The sequence below is a fragment of the Pseudophryne corroboree genome, chromosome 1, assembly GCF_028390025.1.
Source record: "Pseudophryne corroboree isolate aPseCor3 chromosome 1, aPseCor3.hap2, whole genome shotgun sequence".
Lineage (NCBI taxonomy): Eukaryota > Metazoa > Chordata > Amphibia > Anura > Myobatrachidae > Pseudophryne > Pseudophryne corroboree.
Window position 1 is genome coordinate 812,107,115 of NC_086444.1, and position 22,702 is coordinate 812,129,816.

The 22,702-nt window shown below is 44.5% G+C and overlaps 1 protein-coding gene across 6 annotated transcripts in view; it reads right to left on the reverse strand.

Moving 5' to 3' along the window:
- NPNT (nephronectin) overlaps window positions 1-22,702 on the reverse strand; it is a 217,348-nt gene that overhangs the window by 135,649 nt on the left and 58,997 nt on the right. The window lies entirely within an intron of this gene.

Here is a 22,702-nt window from a genome sequence, read left to right on the forward strand (position 1 = left end):
TCTGAGGCAGTATTAAGAGAAAAAAAAAGGCACAAATACAGTTTGTCTGCTTCCAGTCATTTTATGTAGCACCACCATCTACCTAAGAGAGGAGGCAGCGCAGGAATGAAGAAATGGAACATACTGTGTTTCTTCAATCAGTCATTGGGAGGTATCCTATTAGCAGAGGTACTTTACCGCTGCTAGTAGGATCACTGGGGGCTATTCTATTCGCCCAGATAAGGCACGCTCCTCCCGCCGATGACAGCACTCAGACACCTGAAGCATAAATTTGCGATAAGTGAGCTGCTGGAGCCGCGATAACAGGGATCTTATCCTCAATCCCATGTGTGATTGCACGATCGCGGGTCTGTTTTCGGTTAATGAAAATGGCCTCTAATTGGATACCGTGACAATGACCATAGGTAATTGGTAATAATGACCATCGGTAATGACCATCAGTCATTAACCACAATATGTTTATCGTCCGAAAATGGATTGGGGCTAATTGGATACCATCCATTAAGTTTTGCAGATCCTTAAGCTGCTATGGGCAACTGTGGTTCTAATGTCTTAACAGATACTAATTCCCCCAAGGTATAGCTACAGTTGTAGCTCTACAGTAGATTTTTAGTCTATCAAGGTTAGGTAGGATAGAGGACACATGTTGGGTGCATCAGTATGCTAGAATGTGAACAAAAACTGACACTGTCATCTATGAGCAAGAGACTATTTCAACAAAACAGTAGCACTTACTTAAGCCTTATTCTCAGTGGTCTTTACCTTGTATTAACAAAAATCATCCCTATATAAAATGACAATTGTATATATATATATATATATATATACACAAACATCATATGCGGCACTCAGGATACTATATATATATATATATATATATATATATATATATATATGATGGCTGGGGGCACTCACTCAGGACCTTACATTAATAACGAGTACAGAGACAAGCTGCTGTTAACGTTTCAGTTATATTGAAACGTTAACAGCAGCTTGTCTCTGTACACGTTATTAATGTAAAGTCCAGAGTGAGTGCCGCCAACCATCCTTTATGTAAGTACCGCAAGGTTACAGGAGGGCACCCGGGCATCCATTATAGAGGAATTGAGTGCAGAGTGTATATATATATATATATATATATATATATATATATATGTATAAAAATATATATACTGAAACGCATATGATGTTATCTCCTGTAGTACTAGCATTCCTTCTGGATATGTTTCTCTTTTATTCTGAATCTAAATGAAAAAAAGTGGTTTTGTAACCACTAAGTATGCAAATCTATAGGCAGCTTTATGTAGTTTGGAATTTATTTTCACTTTAATAACACAAAGTGCACAGCGGCACAATATGCTGTTTGAGGATAATAGATGAATTACTGGGAAACAAAGATGTAACACCACTCAGTCTTTCCGCAGAGGTTTGAGTGATGGGGTCAGTAAAACAAAATAGGAGTTTGGCACTAATATTAACCTCATGTGTAATGATAAAAAAGTATTTGTATGAGTTGCATGGAAATAGTGTAGAGACACAGAATGCATCTTTCATTGTTACGGGGCAGATCAGGCTATTTTAGTCCTGTCTATATTTTTAATGGCATTCTGAACCAGAGACATTGAAAATGACCCCAACTCCATAGTCCAAACACTGTGTTGCCAAACACCATTAACATACATGCTAATACATTGTTATGAGAAAATGCAATAAAAGTCATTCATAAATAAAAATATCTAATTAAGTCCAGTGTACGGGTTTTAGAACTCTCTGGTACTGGAACGGCTTTAATGGATGACTTTAAGAGACAGTATCTCATACAAAAAAACACAGATACAGGACAATGAGAGAGAACATTCAGTTCAAGGTTAAAGTAACTTTAACCACCATACACGGGAACTTTCAGAGTGTGAGTTGTTTTAACACTTAATACTCAGTTTAAATCAGAGCCAGATTAAAGGGGGGGAACTGGGCTCAAGTACCCCCTGGCCCCCCCGCCACCCATAGTGGACCGGATCTTTATTACTGATTCGATCAGCAGAGCTGCAGCCTGCACCCATAGCCGCTGACAGAAAGCTGTCATTCACAGCCGCCAGCACCGCAGAGCTGAGAGCAGTGCTGGACTTCTGGCAGTTTTCCAAAGGAATCTTCAGGTGCATCTCATTTAGTGCGCAGGCTGCAAGAAGGAAGTAGGGACTCGGGAGCGGGAGAAGGTGAGGTCACAACCACAGTCTGTAACTTACTCAAATCAACCCCTATCAGTGTCCACTCCCACCGGATTACTGTCCTTCTGGACATTGGACTGTCACTTGACAACCTCATTTGCCTGGGACTTTGTAATAGACTGTATTGGACTAGATTGGTTTCGCTACCAATTAGCATTAGCACACTTTAATGCCTATTACAACTTATGCCACACATCGTAATGCCCATTCAACGTTATACCACACACCGTAATGTCTATTACAACTTATTCTACACACCTTAACATCTATTACACGTTATGCCACACACTAATGCTTATTATAACTTATACCACACACATTAATGCTCATTACAAGTTATGCCACACACTGTAATGCTCATTTCATATTATGCAACACATCATAATGCCCATAAGATGTTATGTCACACACGGTAATGTCCATTACACGTTATGCCACACATGGTAATGCCTTTTACAACTTATGCTGCACACCGTAATGCCCAATACACATTATGCCACACACCTTAATGCCCATTACACATTATGCCACACACCGTAATGCCTATTACAATTTATGCCACACACCATAATGCCCATTACACTTTATACCACACACTGTAATGTCTATTACAACTTATGCCATATGCCATAACATCTATTACACGTTATGCCACACACTGTAATGCCTATTACAACTTATGCCACACACATTAATGCCCATAACACATTATGCCACACACAATAATGCCACACACCATAATGCCCATTACATGTTATGCCACACACCATAATGCCCATTTCATATTATGCCACACACCATAATGTCCATTATACATTATGCCACACACTGTAACGCCCATTACGCGTTATGTCACATACTGTAATGCCACACATTATGCCATACACTGTAATGCCCATTACACATTATACCACATAGTTATGCCCCAACACCATTTTATGCCCCACACAACAATGTACCCTACAAATTATGCCTACAGTAAGGCTTCTAATTTTTGCTTGTTGCCAGGGGTCTAATGCTCTTTGCCAGGGGTCTCATGCTCATTGCCAGGAGTTTCCTGCTCGTTGCCAGGGGTCTCATGCTCATTGCCAAGGGTTTCATGCTTGTTGTCAAGGTGCCCCCTGCAGCCGACATCACTGGCAGAGAAAGTCAGATGCTAGAGGTCCCACTTGACCTCTAGCGTCTGGAGGAGAGCAGGGGGACAGACGCTAGAGGTCAAGTGGGACCTGTGCTTATAGGTTATTATGAGAGGATCCGGTCTTTAGGTCGACCTGCAGTAGGTCGACATGGCCATTAGTTTGAAGTGGCAAAGGTCTACACACGAAAAGGTCGACATGAGTATTTCACTTTTTTTATTATTTTAACTTTTGTATACTTTACAATCCACGTGGACTACGAACGGGAATAGTAACCAGTGCCGAGCGCTGCGGTAGCGGCACGAGTCATCTTGCCTGAAGCAAAGCGAGCCATGGGGTTCCCAGTCACTTTACGAAGAAAATGACACCAAAAATACAAAAAAAACTCATGTCGACCTTTTTCCATGTTGACCTGATGACCATGTCGACCTTTTCCAGGTGTCGACGTAGTGCCTGACGACTAATAGTGGTTGACCTAATGAGTGTCGACTTAAATAGGGTCGACCCAATGACCCATTCCTCTGGCCCATATTGAGTGACATGTGACTGCTTTTCCCAAGCATAGCTGTGCCCCTGAATTATACACAGCATGCTTGTATTATGTCACAGACCTGCAATATGTGCATGCCCTAGTAACGGTATAGGGTCAGGATCCCGGCGGTCGGGATACCGTCAGAGTGCTAAAAAGTGGAATCCCAACGGTAAGTACTGGGGTTTGGGTTAGGTTTAGAGCTAAGCACTAGAGGGAGGGTTAGGGTAAGATTGCGGGGGCAGTTAGGGTTAGGCTGCGGGAAGGGACAGTTAGGCGTAGTCTGCAGGAGGGGACTCTTAAGGTTAGGCTCTGGGTGGGGTGGGTTAGAGTTAAAATACTCACCGAGATCCTTCGGGATTATGGGGGTCATTCTGACCTGACCGCACACTAGGATTTTTCGCTGCGCTGCGATCAGGTCAGAACTGCGCATGCGTAAGCACCGCAATGCGCAGGCACGTCATACGGGTACAAAAGCGGAACGTTGCTGAGCGATGGATTTAACGAAGAATCCGTTCACACAGCTGATCGCAAGGTGATTGACAGAAAGAGAGCGTTTGTGGGTATCAACTGACCATTTCCTGGGAGTGTTTGGAAAAACGCAGGCGTGTCCAAGCGTTTGCAGGGCGGGTGTCTGACATCAATTCCAGGACCTGACAGGCTGAAGTGATCGCAGCGGCTTAGTAAGTCCAGAGCTACTCAGAAACTGCACAAAACTTTTTTGTAGTGCTCGGCTGCACATGCAATCGCACACTCACAAAGCAAAAATACACTCCCACATAGGCGGCGACTATCTGTTCGCAGCACTGCAACAAATAGTTAGCGAGCGATCAACTCGGAATGAGCCCCTATGAACATTGCATGGGACATAGCACTTAGCTTGTCTTTCCTCTATAAGCCCGTCCCCAGATTCCCATTGGCTAATTTCACTGGAATCTGGGAAGCTGAGTCAGGCTTCAGAATTTTGGATTGTTATTCAATGGTGGCCAGGACTAACTGTAGCAGTGTTGAGTAACCAGAGGCCCAGACTATACTTACTTGCTTACTATACCAGAAGTTGCTGGAGGCTCACGATTTCCGGGGTAGCCCCTTGCACCCCCGGAAAACAGGCAGATCTCCCGCATCCTGCCCGCACCCTAGTGATGCAGGCAGTATAGAGACATACTCTCCGGTATTGGCGGGCAGTGGCAAACGCAGGATTTGCATGGGGGGGTTTCCAGAACTGGGCGGAGCCAATCACGGGGGTGGGGACTGAGGTGACCCAGTATATGCTGGGTCCGTAAAACTAGTGTGTCTGTGTGTGTATATATATATATATATATATATATATCTACACACATATATATATATATATATATATATATACACACACATATATCTACACACACACACATATATATATATGTATATATATATACACATACACACACACATACATATACATGGGTGGTCTTCAGTATGTCGGCGGTCGGGCTCCCGGCAACCAGCATACCGGCGCCGGGAGCCTGACCGCCGGCATACCGACACTTATTCTACCTCGTGGGGGTCCACGACCCCCCTGGAGGGAGAATAGAATAGTGTGGCGCGCGTATCGTGGCGAGCGCAGCGAGCCCGCAAGGGGCTCATTTGCGCTCGCCACACTGTTGGTAAGCCGGCGGCTGGCCTCCCGGCGCCGGTATGCTGGTCGCCGGGAGGCCGGCCGCCGGGAGATCGTAGTGAACCCATATACACAGCATATAAAACATGCATATATATATATATATATATACATACACACACACACATACAGTACACATATATATACACATGTATATATATATATATCATATGTGTGTGTGTGTGTTTATATGTATGTATGTATGTATATATGTAGGCACATGGATATATATGTACTATAATTAAAATAAAGTAAACTTTTATTGCACTTGCAAGTGCCACCAGGAAGACAGCAGGCTGCAGAGGACGCTAGACAGTCATTAATAATACTCATGCAGCTAAAAAAAAAAAAAAAAAATTTTTTTTTTTTTTTTTTTTTTTTTTAGTGGAGGGGGGTTTCTGGGTACTCGGAAACCCCCCCCTGGGTGCGCCACTGGCGGGTCTGTGTGGTGGGAGAGGGGCTAAAATGACGTGAATTGCGTCATTTTAGATGATGTCACAACCCGGCCCCGCCCCCTGTAGTTCCTTGCAACGTCTTCTCTCCAGGAGAAGCCCGCAGAGGAGAAATTAAAAGTAGGTAAGTATGGCTCAGACTTTGGGGTATACAGGTCACCAGAGCCGTAACTAGGTGTGCGTGGAGTGTACACCGCAAATTGCGCTGCAGGACAGGGGGCTGTTGGCAGCACTTGTCAATGATGTGTTTTTTAATTACTTTCACTTCCAGTTACACCCAGCATCTCCTAACTGCCCCTGTCTCCTACCCTGACCCGTTCTGTCACTAATACCTATATAGCATTCATTGACTTGACTTGATAGCTCTTTGTTGTTCTGTCGGTTACTCAGATACATTCTATAATGAAGGGTTATACAGTGCATACATATAGTGTACAGATAGGCTCACATGGGTCAGTAGCACACAATGAGATACTCAGATATTCAGAGGGGCTCTATGGTGGACAGATATACTCATATGTGTCAGTAATACACTATAAGATACTCAGGGGCAGATGTATTAAGCCCGGAGAAGTGATAAAGCAATGATAAGTGGAAGGTGATAACGCACCAGCCAATCAGCTCCAATATGTAAATTAACAGTTAGGAGCTGATTGGCTGGTGCGTTATCACCTTCCACTTATCACTGCTTTATCACTTCTCCAGGCCCCTCAGACCAGGATTATACATACCCTCCAACTGTACCTTTTTGGCAGGTACAGTACCTTTTTTTTATGGTCTGTACCGATTTTTGACTCTCCAAACTTCCACTGAAAGTATAGGAAAGGGGGCGTGACCACACACCCTTTACCCGTGGCCACGCCCCTTTCCCTAATGTGTACCGATGTGTAAAATGTTGGAGGGTATGGATTATATAGTATACGGAAAGATACTCAGCTAGGTTCTACAGTGCACAGATATACTCATATGTGTCAGTAATACACTATAACACAGGTTCTCAAACTCGGTCCTCAGGACCCCACACAGTGCATGTTTTGCAGGTCTCCTCACAGAATCGCAAGTGAAATCATTTGCTCCACCTGTGGACCTTTTAAAATGTGTCAGTGAATAATGAATACACCTGTGCACTTGCTGGGTTACCTGCAAAACATGCATTGTGTGGGGTCCTGAGGACCGAGTTTGAGAACCACTGCACTATAAGATACTCAGACCAGGATTATATAGTATACGCAAAGATACTCAGCTAGAGTTTACAGTGCACAGATATACTCATATGTGTCAGTAATACACAGTAAGATACTAAGGCCAGGATTATATAGTGCTGAGAAATATACTCAGATATACTCATATGTGTCAGTAATACACAGTAAGATACTCCGACCAAGTTTATATAGTGCTGAGAAATAACTCAGATTCTACACAGTGCACAGATATACTATATTTGTCAGTAGCACACAATAAAATATTCAGACCAGGATTAGAGAGGATTAAAGATGCTCAAGTGCGTTCTACCATCAAACTTCTACATTACACAAATATACTTATATGCACAATAAAATGCTCAGATCAGGATTATAAAGTCCAGCTAAAAATGAATCAAATCCACACTGGAGCGCATCAAAGCCCCTGCTGCAGATACTTGCATACAGGTTCAATGCCTTACAACCAAATAGACATATAGTATAACCAAAGCAGAAAGAGCATGCAAGTTTTTCAATGCTGGGGCCAATGGATTTGGGCTGTAATTCAACACATATGTAGTTCCATATATTGTTAAATATGGCACAAATGCAGATAATATATTGTCCATGGAGGAAAAACAGTTCAATGTCAATACAAATTTCATTTATTCCAGATATTTGAAAAAAGGTTTCACTTCAAGCATACAGTTGTCACATATGCCGTTTCAGTGGCGCACGCAGGGGGGGTTTCCGAGCAGCCAGAAACCCCCCCGACGGACCAAGTTGTTGTTTTTTGAGACTAAGAGGTTTGAGACGGAGAAGCGCCGTCTTCGTCCTTACAGTGACTGCTGCTGCTGCAATCGCGCTACCTCTCTATGCTTTGCAAAGCATAGGAAATTGCCGGGGAGAGCAGCAGGAAGGGGCGGGCCGCGGCATTCAGCGTGGCGGGTGAGATGAGCTGCCTGCAAGTAGAATGCAGGAACTCACACCACTGGCGGCAAGAAGCTGGGCTTGCGGGGGCTGCGGCCAGTTGGCTGAAGTTGGTATTTGGCTGCACCACAGTCTGTCAGAGGAGGGTATATATATATATATATATATATATATATAAAGACTCCAGGTGAACCACACTCACGTTTGCAATGTTAATGCTGGGGTGCATTCCAATGAAAAACAACCAGCAGGTCATCGTTCCAATATATCCATATAGTAGGGGAGCACTCACCAGACTTCTTGAAAGCAAATCCTTTATTCAGAACATGAAATGATACATCACATTAACGTTTCAGTCCTGAATTGGACCTTTGTCAAGATCTTGACAAAGGTCCAATTCAGGACCAAAACGTTGATGTGATGTATCATTCTGAATAAAGGATTTGCTTTTAAGAAGTCTGGTGAGTGCTCCCCTACTATATGGATATATTGGAACGATGACCTGCTGGTTGTTTTTCATTGGAATGCACCCCAGCATTAACATATATGGATATATATATATGACAAATTGAATCGGCACTCACCATTACTGGATATATGATTGCTCCGGTGCCATCAGGAATGAATATATATATATATATATATATATATATACACACACACACACACACACACACACACACACACACACACACACACACACACACACAACAAGATACCTTGCAATCCTAAATGAATTAGCATACTTGCCCTAGTGCCCATGAGGTGATGAACTCCAATATATGTAACGTGATGGCGTCACTCTGAGACTGTAATAACTTGAAAAAATACTTTATTCTTTTAATGTTTCGGGATTGTACCGTTGCCATATCCTGACGAAGGGTAGTGTCATTAAACGTTGATAGAATAAAGCACTTTCTCAAGATACTACAGTCTTGAGTGTTGCCATCACGCTATATATATACACTGCTCAAAAAATAAAGGGAACACTAAAATAACACATCCTAGATCTGAATGAATGAAATATTCTTATTAAATACTTTGTTCTTTACATAGTTGAATGTGCTGACAACAAAATCACACAAAAATTATCAATGGAAATCAAATTTATTAACCCATGGAGGTCTGGATTTGGAGTCACACTCAAAATTAAAGTGGAAAAACACACTACAGGCTGATCCAACTTTGATGTAATGTCCTTAAAACAAGTCAAAATGAGGCTCAGTAGTGTGTGTGGCCTCCACGTGCCTGTATGACCTCCCTACAATGCCTGGGCATGCCCTTGATGAGGTGGCGGATGGTCTCCTGAGGGATCTCCTCCCAGACCTGGACTAAAGCATCCGCCAACTCCTGGACAGTCTGTGGTGCAACGTGGCATTGGTGGATGGAGCGAGACATGATGTCCCAGATGTGCTCAATTGGATTCAGGTCTGAGGAATGGGCGGGCCAGTCCATAGCATCAATGCCTTCGTCTTGCAAGAACTGCTAACACACTCCAGCCACATGAGGTCTAGCATTGTCTTGTATTAGGAGGAACCCAGGGCCAATCGCACCAGCATATGGTCTCACAAGGGGTCTGAGGATCTCATCTCGGTACCTAATGGCAGTCAGGCTATCTCTGGCGAGCACATGGAGGGCTGTGCGGCCCCCCAAAGAAATGCCACCCCACACCATTACTGACCCACTGCCAAACCGGTCATGCTGGAGGATGTTGCAGGCAGCAGAACGTTCTCCTTGGCGTCTCCAGACTCTTTCACGTCTGTCACATGTGCTCAGTGAGAACCTGCTTTCATCTGTGAAGAGCACAGAGCGCCAGTGGCAAATTTGCCAATCTTGGTGTTCTCTGGCAAATGCCAAACGTCCTGCACGGTGTTGGGCTGTAAGCACAACCCCCACCTGTGGACATCGGGCCCTCATACCATCCTCATGGAGTCTGTTTCTGATCGTTTGAGTAGACACATGCACATTTGTGGCTTGCTGGAGGTCATTTTGCAGGGCTCTGGCAGTGCTCCTCCTGTTCCTCCTTGCACAAAGGCGGAGGTAGCGGTCCTGCTGCTGGGTTGTTGCCCTCCTACGGCCTCCTCCATGTCTCCTGATGTACTGGCCTGTCTCCTGGTAGCGCCTCCATGCTTTGGACACTACGCTGACAGACACAGCAAACCTTCTTGCCACAGCTCGCATTGATGTGCCATCCTGGATGAGCTGCACTACCTGAGCCACTTGTGTGGGTTGTAGACTCCGTCTCATGCTACCACTAGAGTGAAAACACTGCCAGCTTTCAAAAGTGACCAAAACATCAGCCAGAAAGCATAGGAGCTGAGAAGTGGTCTGTGGTCACCACCTGCAGAACAACTCCTTTATTGGGGGTGTCTTGCTAATTGCCTATAGTTTCCACCTGTTGTCTATTCCATTTGCACAACAGCATGTGAAATTGATTGTCAATCAGTGTTGCTTCCTAAGTGGACAGTTTGATTTCACAGAAGTGTGATTGACTTGGAGTTACATTGTGTTGATTAAGTGTTCCCTTTATTTTTTTGAGCAGTGTATATATATATATATATATATATATATATATATACATACACATACATACATATCTGGAAACCCCCCCCTTGAAAATCCTGCATTTGCCCCTGCGTTTCCACAATGAAATACCAAGAGTGCTTGCACCATAAGTTTCCACTTATGCAGGTATGATGTTAAAGTCACGGGTCACCTAAACTTCAGTAAGCACTATTATGCAGGTCTTAAGTTCATGCAGGGTATATCTTATATCCCTGGATTTCCATTGCAGACAATCACTATTCCCTGCTGTCTTTCCTGATGGTCTCTGTTGGTGAATGAGTGAGCTGGCAATTTCAACTCTGCTTTCGTGGTCTTCGCCCACTGCTGTTCACTATATTTATCAATGATCTAGGAATAGGCCTGGAAAGTACAGTGTCAATCTTTGCAGACGACACTAAACTGTGTAAGGTAATTAACTCAGAAACCAATGTGGAGACTCTACAGAATGACTTAGTTAAACTGGAATTCTGGGCGTCTAAATGGAAAATGAGGTTCAAAATAGAAAAATGCAAAGTTATGCATTTTGGGACAAAAAACACACTTGCATCCTACACTCTAGATGGAGAAAATCTAGGGGTAACTATGGTGGAAAAAGATTTGGGGGTGCTCATGGATAATAGGCTTAGTAACAGTACACAATGCAAAACTGCAGCAAAGAAGGCAAGTAAAGTGCTTGCGTACATTAAACGGGGCATTGAGACAAAGGGCGAGGATGTAATTGGTAGGCCCGCACCTGGAATAGTGTGTTCAGTTCTGGGCCCCATATTACAAAAAAAAATATCGGGGATCTAGAAAGAGTTCAAAGACGAGCTACTAAATTTATTAAAGGGTTAGAGTCGCTGGAATACAAGGAGAGGCTTATTAGGATAAATATGTATACACTAGAAAAGAGGAGACATTATTAATATCTTCAAATATGTAAAGGGTCATTACAAGGAGTTAGCAGCAGATTTGTTTATTAAAAGAACTCTGTATAGGACGCGTGGGAACTCGCTGAGGCTAGAGGAGAGAAAATTCTGTACATAACGTAGGAAAGGGTTCTTCACGGTAAGGGCAATAAAGATTTGGAACTCACTGCCGGAGAAGATAATAATGGCAGACTCTGTAAATGCATTTAAAAATGGATTGGACAAATTTCTAACAGGAAAACGTATCCAGGGCTATAGCATTTAGCATATTGACATTAAAATTATCTGGCAGTGGTAGGAATCATTGCTGTCAATCTGTACTAAACCATTAATTCAGCAGGCACATTATAATATGAACAGATTAACACAGAATACAGGTTGAACCCGATGGGTATTTTTGCCTCTTTTCAACCTCACTGACTATGTAACTATGTATGCAGCTCTTGTATAATAGGGTCCTTGATACTCATGTTTTCCAGCTTAAGCGTTTCCACCCCTCAAAGGGGTCTTTGTCAATGAACAGGTGAACACGAGTAATCACATCAATCGAGAGGTGGAAAAACGTTTGCTGGAGCGGGGGAGTGAAAGCTTCCTCCTCCAGCGATCCGCCTCAGCCCCACAGCGCATCAGTGTAGTGCTGATGCACTGTGTCTCCCTCCCGGCCGGCTCCACTGCACATGTGTGTGATCTCACCATAATCGCAAGATCTCCAGTGTGCTTCCCAGAGCCAGCAGCTACCAGGGACAGCAAAGTCCCTGAGGTGGAGATAGGACAACGACACCTGCAGCTGTCGAAATCGACAGCCACTGACCTTTCTTACAATGCCCGGCATATTGGCGGGCTATCTTTTAGACATTGTACACACACTGCCAGAGTCATACATCTACCCCATTATGTCAACAGTGACCACAGTGACCTTTATTATGTCAACATGAGGATGTCATTATGTCAATACCATCTTCTTGAGGTAAATGTAACCCTGACCTTAACTATCATGTCAAAATTTTTACTATATCAACATCATAATTGTTGTCATTACGAATGTCGACACAGTGACCATTGACAATATGACTGCATTCCGTATTTGCACACTGTCATTTGAAAGCATCACTGATATTCATTAGTTTACTATTTTTTGCTCAAAAACGTTTCTATTAATATTATTTTAATAAGTGTTATAGGATAGAAATAGGGGAGCGACCAGTGTTGGGAAGGAGGGAAGCAGGATAATTATTTTGCACATTCATTTTTAGCCAACTTCTATTACAGGTTGAGTATCCCATATCCAAATATTCCGAAATACGGAATTTGAGAGTGAGATAGTGAAACCTTGTTTTCTGATGGCTCAATGTACACAAACTTTGTTTAATACAAAAGTTATTAAAATATTGTATTAAATGACCTTTAGGCTGTGTGTATAAGGTGTATATGAAACATAAATGAATTGTGTGAATGTAGACACACTTTGTTTAATACACAAAGTTATTAAAATATTGTATTAAATGACCTTTAGGCTATGTGTATAAGGTGTATATGAAACATAAATGAATTGTGTGAATGTACACACACATTGTTTAATGCACAAAGTTATTACAAATATTGGCTAAAATGACCTTCTGGCTGTGTGTATAAGGTGTATACGAAACATAAATGCATACTGTGCTTAGACTTGGGTCCTATCGCCATGATATCTCATTATGGGATGCAATTATTCCAAAATACGGGAAAAATCTGATATCCAAAATACTTCTGGTCCCAAGCATTTTGGATAAGGGATACTCAACCTGTATATAGAATGTGATATAGTAGGGAAGGTAACTCTCAAATAAATACCAATATTTTACTAAAGGTTACAGCAGTGAGATTCTACACCAAAGACGGCAGGATATCCTAGTCAGCAGTGAGAAGAGCAGTGGCAGGAGCCTCACTGGATTTAAGAGCAGCAAGATGGACTCACAGACTCTCTGAGAAATTCTAAAAGTAGAAGGGACTTCTGGAAAATGCCATTCACATGGGAGTCCTGCGGGTCATTTCCCCATTATTACAAGCAAAAAATACAGGGCATCACTGTGGGTCAGGTATTTACATTTTCCTCAAATTACAGTAATATTTTTAATTCATGGCTGTATGAGGTTATATCAGGAAAAATTTATTTTTATTTGGTACCAAGTTTTATTTACTTCTTAAAATAGGACTCGACTCTAATGTTTCACTGACTTATTATTATTATGTGCGGATGTCACACACCACTCACGTACAGAGAGCTGACCTCACACTGAACATCAGGGGTTATACATAGACATCAATGAATGGTCATGTCTGTAACTGCCTTTGTACATGCCAGTTAATAGAACACACTGTGCTCTCATTTTTATCACCTATACACAGTCATATACAATACTAGTTGTTTGGGGCTGTTTCTCTTTCTTCCCTGCTTAATCCATAATCCATCTCTTTGTCCCGTGCTACAGTATCACTTCCCCATTTCTCTCCTTCCCCCTCTGTCTGTTTCTCTTTCTACATCTGACACTCTTCACCTTTTTTTCTCATTTGTTTTCTACTCTCTCCTGCTATACTTTCTCTCTTAGTCTTTCTCCTTTCCAGGGGCGTTTCTAGAGGAGAAGGCCCGTGCGCAGGCCCCGACTGGGCCTCCTCCTCTCTAGCCGGCAGCACTGTGTAGACTCTGGGCACTATGCTGTCTCAGAGTCTACAGCGCATGCACAGATCTCTGGGAAAATGTCGCGGCGACCATTTTCCCAGTGTTTTTTCTACTATGCATATCACAGGGAAAATGGCGTGGCAACATTTTCCCAGCGATTTCGCAGCGCTGCTCCTGTGCCGCGGGACTCCGGAGGGTAAGTATTTCAATTAATGGGTGCAGGGTGTGCGGTGTGGGTCCCCCTGGACCCCCGGGGGCCCGTGTGCACCACATACACTGCACTCATTATAAATACGCCAGTGCTCCTTTCTCTGTCATACTGTCCCCTTTGTTTGTTCCCTTATTACTCTTTTGCTCCTCTCTAACCTGTCTGCTCCTCGGTTTCTTTATCTGTCTTGTCCCTCTGTTGCTCCCCTCAGTCCACTGGTCTTCATCATTAATTGCCACATCAGCGGTTACAATGTCAATGGACAGGTGCACATGGGGCCTGATCTGCACAGTGGGCACCTGACCATCTGGAAACCAGCCTGTATTTGTTCATTCAGCAACTTACTGTGTAGTAGGTTTGCTGCTGGGGATAGATGTGTGTGTATGGGTATAGGGAGAGTGTTTGAGGATTTTTTAATCGATAATTAAGTTACGAGGCAGTCAGATGAGCACCGCATGCCGATGTGCTGAAAAATGTTCTATCAGCAGTCAGCTTTATTATATACTGTAGGTAAAAAATAAGCAAAATTGTTAACATTAACTGGCAGTTATAATGCCAGCCACAGACAGCATAATTAGGGCAGAAGACCTAGCAGACAGAGAAAGTGAGGAGCAATGACCCGATAATTGATGTACCTCCATAGTCCATACACTTAAAGATGTGTGAGACAATTTTCATTCACAGCATGGAGTCGACTGAACAATGGTTGGGAGTCTGACAGGTTCTATAACAAAACCAAATGATCCAGACTGTTTTACAGCTGTATTCAGGCACTGAGCGATTATTCTAAAAGAACAGATTTTGCAACTGCCAAGACTTGCGCACAACTCGACTATCTACCCTACCCCACAAGCTCGCTGCCTAGGTGTCATCCTTGACTCTGATCTGTCCTTTGTCCTTTGTTCCCCACATTCAATCTGTCTCAAGATCATGTTACATGCATCTAAAAAAAAATATCCAAAATACGACCATACCTTACACAAGACACAGCTAAAACTCTAATCCACGCTCTCATTATCTCCTGCATTGATTATTGCAATAGTCTCCTAACTGGTCTTCCCAAAACGAGACTCTCACCACTACAATCCATTCTGAATGCAGCGGCGAGGCTTATCTTTCTCGCTAGACGTTCATCGTCTGCAGATCCACTCTGTCAGTCCCTCCATTGGTTACCTGTATTTTACCGCATTCAATATAAAATACTTTTACTCACACACAAGGCCATTAACCAAACTACACCAACGTACATCACTCCGCTTATCTCAAAATATCTCCCAACCCGACCTCTTCGCTCTTCACAAGACCTGCGTCTCTCATCCACACTCATTACTCGCTCCCACTCACGATTGCAGGACTTTCATCGGGCTGCACCCACTCTGTGGAATGCCCTACCACTCACAATAAGACTCTCCTCTAGTCTCCAAACCTTCAAGCGTTCCCTGAAACCTCACCTCTTTAGGCAAGCATATAAAATTCCAGAACAGCCCACATAACTTTCATAAACCTTCCTATCAAATTGCATCCACTCTGTACAGTCCACACATATCCTCACATGTCTTCTCATTCTTCACTTTCCCTTCCTCTCGTACCCGGTTCATCATTGCTGTATGACCATATCATACAGCCCACCAAGAACCTTTGCAATCTGGTGGACAACTATGCAATAGATAGCACCTATCCTTGTGTGCATATTTCCCTATAGATTGTAAGCTTGCGAGCAGGGCCTTCCTACCTCTATGACTGTTTGTTATCACCCAGTTTGTTATTGTTATTTCCAATTGTAAAGCGCAACGGAATTTGCTGCGCTATATAAGAAACTGTTAATAAATAATAAATAAATAAATAAATAAGGGCAGCAAAAAAATGAATGTCCAAAGGGTGCACTTCTTAATTCCGGATTCTGGTAGGAAGCCACCCTCATAAATTAGGATTGTAACATCAGTAAATGCCAATCACTTTTCCATAAGAATATGGACATTTTTATTACTGAATTGTTCTATTAAATTATCTTCTTTTTTACGATTTGTTGGACTAAACACTCATTATATGCAAGACATATTCGGTGAACATATTGCACTAGATTGTCTTTCTATTCTCTTTTGCATGTATCATCTGGATATATTTTTATGATATATGTGTAAAGCACCTTTTGCGAAGACTGTGGATTGACTGGGAGTCTCTACTTTAAGCTAAGTGGAGTTTTTCTCCTTATTGTTTAATAACTTAAGTGTGTAAAGGGGCGCAGAAGGAAGAGTATCCAAAATCCAAAAGTCTTTTATTCACTGAGCAATTATTGTTCATGTACATACACTGAGCTATAATCATTTAGAACACTTGTTCCAGTGGCGAATTGTACCTATGGGCTGCTGGTCTGCAGCCCACTCACCACCACCCCGTAAAATCCGCCATCCCGTTCACTGTCAGTGAGCAAGATGCAGTCCGTGAGACTGCACTGGCTTCACTGTGACTGGCATTGATTTCCTATCGGAAGTCCTACCTGCAAGTCACAGACACTACAGGCAGTCCCATTTAGAGGTGTTTCCTCCATATGGGACTGCCAGACTGGGCTGCGATTAGCAGCCCTAGCTGGCAGTCTCATATGGAGGAAACACATGCAGCCCTAGCTGGCTTCTATGGCCTGCCGCCGATGCAGTCCATAGAAAACAGGGGTTTTGCGCATGCGCAGTACCATCGCGCTACTGCGCATTGACTACAATGTACAGGTGCCGGCATCCAGCTGGTGGCGGGGACAAGGCGGCAGAGACCTGGCAGTATGGCCAGCGCCAGCCCCTCACCTCCACCCAGGTATGAGCCGGCGCGGTTTGTTTCATCGACTGATCAGAACAATTGTCTTTCAGTGTATGGCAAGCTTTACTTTGACTACTGCTTTATTCCATTGTGTAGAACTCTGGCTTACTGGTCTTGAGTTTGATTACAAAAACTAAAACTATTGAGTTGTGTAAGGGATACCATAGTTGGAAACATTTAAAAATACATTCTCAGGCAGGGGCGGATTGGCCACAGGGCTCCCAGGTAAGTGGGACATGTTTTGTTTGTTGACATATGAAGGGCAGTGCTGCCGCCGCCATGTTTACACAATATACCTCTGGTTCTGCCCATGTGAGGCCACTTGTACAAATTTTTCCAGAATCACTTTCAGTTCCTAATCTGTCCCTGCCCAAATTTGAAAGAAAGTGCAATGGAATTTACTGCCGCTAGATACTATGAATGTTAATAAATAAAATAATATATAGATGTTACAGCCAATAATTGTAAAACCTCTTGGTGTCACTGGGCCTTTCAAACAGCAGTGGAAATTTGAAACAAATTGTTATACCAGAAGCTATATTATACAATTAATTTGTTTTTCCTGTGGGGACCAATTTGTGTTATTGTTTTCTGTGGGGGCCAATGTGTGTGTGTATTTTTTCCTGTGGAGGCCAATGTTTTTTATTTTTTCCTTGTGCAATGTTTTTCAATAGCGTTTATGTCAGAGTTGCACCGTTTATGCATGCACCGCGATGGTGTTCATACAGAGTTACAGTACAAAGCCAGACACACGTACCAAGAAGTGTATTACAAATGTATTGGGCATTTCTGTGTGGTTACAGGTGGTTAGCTGATCTGACGTGGATATAATAGGCATGCGGTCAGAATGCTGGCTGTCGGGATCCCGGCAGTCGAAATACAGACACCAGAATCCCAAAACCCTTTAGAATCCCGACGCAGGAACTCCGAAAGGGCCAGGAGACCGATGCCGGAATCCCAACAGCCGGCATCGCGACTATAAGCATAGCCGGTGGGTTAGGTTTAGGGCCGGGGGAATGGGGGTTAGGTTTAGGCACCAGATGGGGGGTTAGGGTTAGGCTTTGGGGAGGAAGGGTTAGGATTAGACACACCCGGGAGGGTGAAGGTCAGGCTACGGGGGAGGGTTAGGTTTAAGGTCCATACACACGGAGCGATATAGCTGAGAGATTTTGCCTATATAGTCAAAATTGCTCAGAAAGTTAGTGCACATCACTCTGTGTGTACACAGCCAGCGATAGCAATGCGCGTCCCCGCCAGATCGCTATCGCTGCTAATAATAGACTGTGCAGGCAAGTCAATTTTGGCTGGGTCGCTGGAAAAGAAAAAGCATCCCCTTGCTTTAATGAGTTTGCCAAAAAAGAATTTTAATTACCTACTGGTAAATCCTTTTCTCATAGTCCATAGAGGATACTGGGGTCCATTTAGTACCATGGGTACAGACGGGTCTACTAGGAGCCATGGGCACTTTAAGAATTTGATAGTGTGGGCTGGCTCCTCCTTCTATGCCCCTCCTACCAGACTAAGTCTAGGAAACTGTGCCCGAGGAGACGGACATACTTTGAGAGAAGGATAGAGATTCCGAACCAGAACACACAACAAGAGCAAAGCCAAGCTAACCAAACTTGAAACCAGTAACAGCAACGGCTGAACCAACATCACTTAACCAAGTAACAGTGCAGGAAGAACGAAGCACTGGGCGGGCGCCCAGTATCCTCTGCGGACTATGAGAAAAGGATTTACCGGTAGGTAATTAAAATCCTATTTTCTCTCACGTCCTAGAGGATACTGGGGTCCATTTAGTACCATGGGGATGCACCAAAGCTCCCAAACCAGGTGGGAGAGTGCTGAGGTTCCTGCAGAACTGACTGACCAAACTGAAGTTCCTCAGAGGGCAAAGTATCGAAGTTGTAGAACTTAGCAAACGTGTTCGAACCTGACCAGGCAGCTGCTCGGCAGAGCTGTAAAGCCAAGACACCCCGGGCAACCGCCCAGGAAGAACCCATCGACCTAGTAGAGTGGGCCTGTACAGATTTTGGACATGGCAAACTTGCCAGGGAATAACACTTTAGGAAGAAATTGCTGATGAGTTCTGAGTTCAACTCTGTCCTCATGGAAAATTAAATAGGGACTTTTGTGAGACAAAGCCCCCAGCTCCGACACACGTCTTGCTGAAGCCAAGGCCAACAGTGTGACGGTCTTCCACGTAAGATATTTAACGTCCACCTCCTGTAACGGTTCAAGTCAATCTGATTGGAGGAACTGCAGCACCACACTGAGATCCCAAGGTGCCGTGGGAGGCACAAAGGGAGGTTGGATGTGCAGAACACCTTTCAAGAACGTCTGGGCCTCAGGGAGAGAAGCCAATTGTTTCTGAAAGAAAATGGACAAGGCCGAAATCTGGACTTTTATGGAGCCCAGACGCAGGCCCACATCCACGCCTGCCTGCAGAAAAAGCAGGAAACATCCCAGATTACATTCCACCGCAGATTAATGTCTACTCTCACACCAAGAGACGTATTTCTTCCAAATACGATGGTAATGCTTGGACGTTCCACCTTCCTGGCTTGGATCATAGTCGGGATAACCTTGTTAGGGAACCCTCTCTTGGCTAGAATCAGCCGTTCAACTTCTATGCTGTCAAACGTAGCCGTGGTAAGTCCTGATAGATGAACGGACCCTGTTGCTGAAGATCCTCGCAAAGAGGTAGAGGCCACGGATCTTCGAGGAGCATCTCCAGAAGGTCCACGTACCAGGCCCTTCTTGGCCAGTCCGGAGCAACGAGTAATGCTTGAACCTTTTCCCTTTTTATTCGTTTTAGAATTCCTGGGATCAGAGGAAGTGGAGGAAACACGTACACCATCTGATAGACCCATGGAGTCGTCTGAGCGTCTACCACTACTCCCTGTGGGTCTCTTGACCTGGAACAATACCGTCTGAGCTTTTTGTTGAGACGAGAGGTCATCATGTCAATCTGTGGATATCCCCATCGACTTGTCAAGCACCTGAACACTTCCGGGTGAAGGCCCCACTCCCCCGGCTGTAGGTCGCATCTGCTGAGGAATTCTGCTTCCCAGTTGTCTACTCACGGAATGAAGACCGCTGACACCTCTGACATTGCTGCTCTGCTTTTCGTTCCACCCTGTCGGTTTATGTACATTACTGCAATCACATTGTCCGACTGGACCTGAATGGCCCGATCTTGAAGAAGATGTGAGGCCTGCAGGAGGGCCCTGAGTTCCAGAATGTTGATTGGAAGGACGACTTCCTGACTGGACCATCTTCCTTGAAACTGTACCCCCTGAGTGACTGCTCCCCAACCTCTGAGGCTTGCATCTGTGGTTAGTAGAATCCAGTTCTGAATTCCAAACCTCCGACCCTCGACGAGGTGAGAAGTCTGTAGCCACCACAGAAGGGAGATCCTGGCTTTTGGCGACAGACGGATCCTCTGGTGCATGTGAAGATGCGATCCGGACCAACAGATTAAGCTGGAAGGGTCTTGCGTGAAACCTTCCGCATTGAAGAGCCTCGTAAGAGGCCACCATTTTCCCCAGAAGGCGAATGCATAGATGCACCGATATCCGGGTTGGTTTCAGGACATCCCGAACTATCGACTGGATTACTAATGCCTTTTCCAACAGAAGGAACACCTTCTGCGACTCCATATCCAGTATCATTCCCAGAAATGGGAGCCTCTGTGTTGCCTCTAGTTGAGACTTCGGAAGGTTCAGAATCCACCCATGATCCTGGAGAAGTTTGGTTGAGAGAGCAATGCTGTCCAGCAACCTTTCCCTGGATGGTGCTTTTATCAGGAGATCGTTCAGATACGGAATTATGTTCACTCCCTGTTTGCGGAGTAGAAACATCATCTCTGCCATCACCTTGGTGAACACCCTCGGTGCCGTGGAGAGACCAAATGGTAGGGCCTGGAACTGGTATAGACAGTCCTGCAGTGCAAACCGTAGATAAGCCTGATGAGGCGGCCAGATCGGAATGTGAAGGTACGCATCCTTGATATCCAGAGACACTAGGAATTCCCCTTCCTCCAGACCTGAGACCACCGCTCTCAGAGACTCCATCTTGAACTTGAACACTCGTAAGTATGGGTTCAACGACTTGAGGTTCAAAATTGGTCTTACCGAATTGTCCGGTTTTGGTACTACAAACAAGTTGGAATAGTACCCCTTGGTTAGCTGATGAGGTGGAACTGGAACAATGACGTCTGTACCAGTTTTTGGATCGCATGCTGTCAAATTATATGGGTGTAGTATGAGTGGCCGGTGGCCGGGATCCCGGGGGCCAGCATAACGGCGCCGGGATCACGACCGCCGGCATACCGACAGCTGGATGAGCGTTAATGAGCCCCCTGCGGGCTCGGTGGCGCGCGTACTCCCTCCAGGGGGGTCATGGACCCCCAAGAGGGAGAATATGTGTCGGCATGCCAGCGGTCGGGGTCCCGATGCCGGTATGCTGGTCGACGGGATCCCGTCCGGCGACATAATGAAGACCACCCAATTATACTTGCCTCTTGTGAAACTGGCAAGCCTGATTTGAAGAATCTGTGAGATGGGAGCTCTTGGAACTCCAGTCTGTAGCCCCGGGAAATAAGATTTATGACCCAGGGATCCTGGCACGAGTTTGACCAGATCTGACTGAAGAATTGTAGGCGTGCTCCCACCTGACAGACTTCCAGGCATTGCGGTCCACCGTCATGCTGAAGTCTTTGAGGAAGCAGTGCCTGAGCTCTGTACCTGAGCACCTGCTGTTGCTGGTTTGCATTGTTTACCTCTTGCGCCACTGGAGGACGTAGAAGCGCCTCTGGATTTGCCTTTGAACTTGGCCGTCCGTAAGAACTGCAACTTGGAAGCTGAAGAAGTCTTCTTGGTTGGGAAGGCTGCGGAAGGAAGATACATAGACTTACCCGCAGTAGCTGTGGAGATCCATTTGTCTAATTCATCTCCAAACAGGGCCTCTCCTGTAAATGGTAGGCCTTCCACTCATTTCCTGGAGTCCACGTCAGCAGCCCACTGGCGTAGCCACAAGCCCCTGCATGCCGACACTGCCATAGTGGTAGTGCGTTCATTAAGCATGCCTATTTCCTTTATGGCTTCTACCATACAGTTTGCAGAGCCCCAAATATGCTGCAGGAGTAAGACAACATTCCCCCTAGATAAGGAATCTAACCCCTCAATTAGGTTACTTGACCATCTTGCAATGGCTTTAGTGACCCACGCACATGCAATAGTGGGTCTCTGGTCCACCCCAGCTGCTGTGTACAATGACTTGAGTGTAGTCTCAATTTTACGATCAGCCATGTCTTTCAGGGAGGCTGCACCAGGAACAGGCAATCCAATTTTACGTGACAGCCTAGAGACTGATGTGTCCACTATCGGTGGATTTTCCCATTTTTTCCTATCCTCCAGAGGAAAAGGAAAAGATGAGAGCAA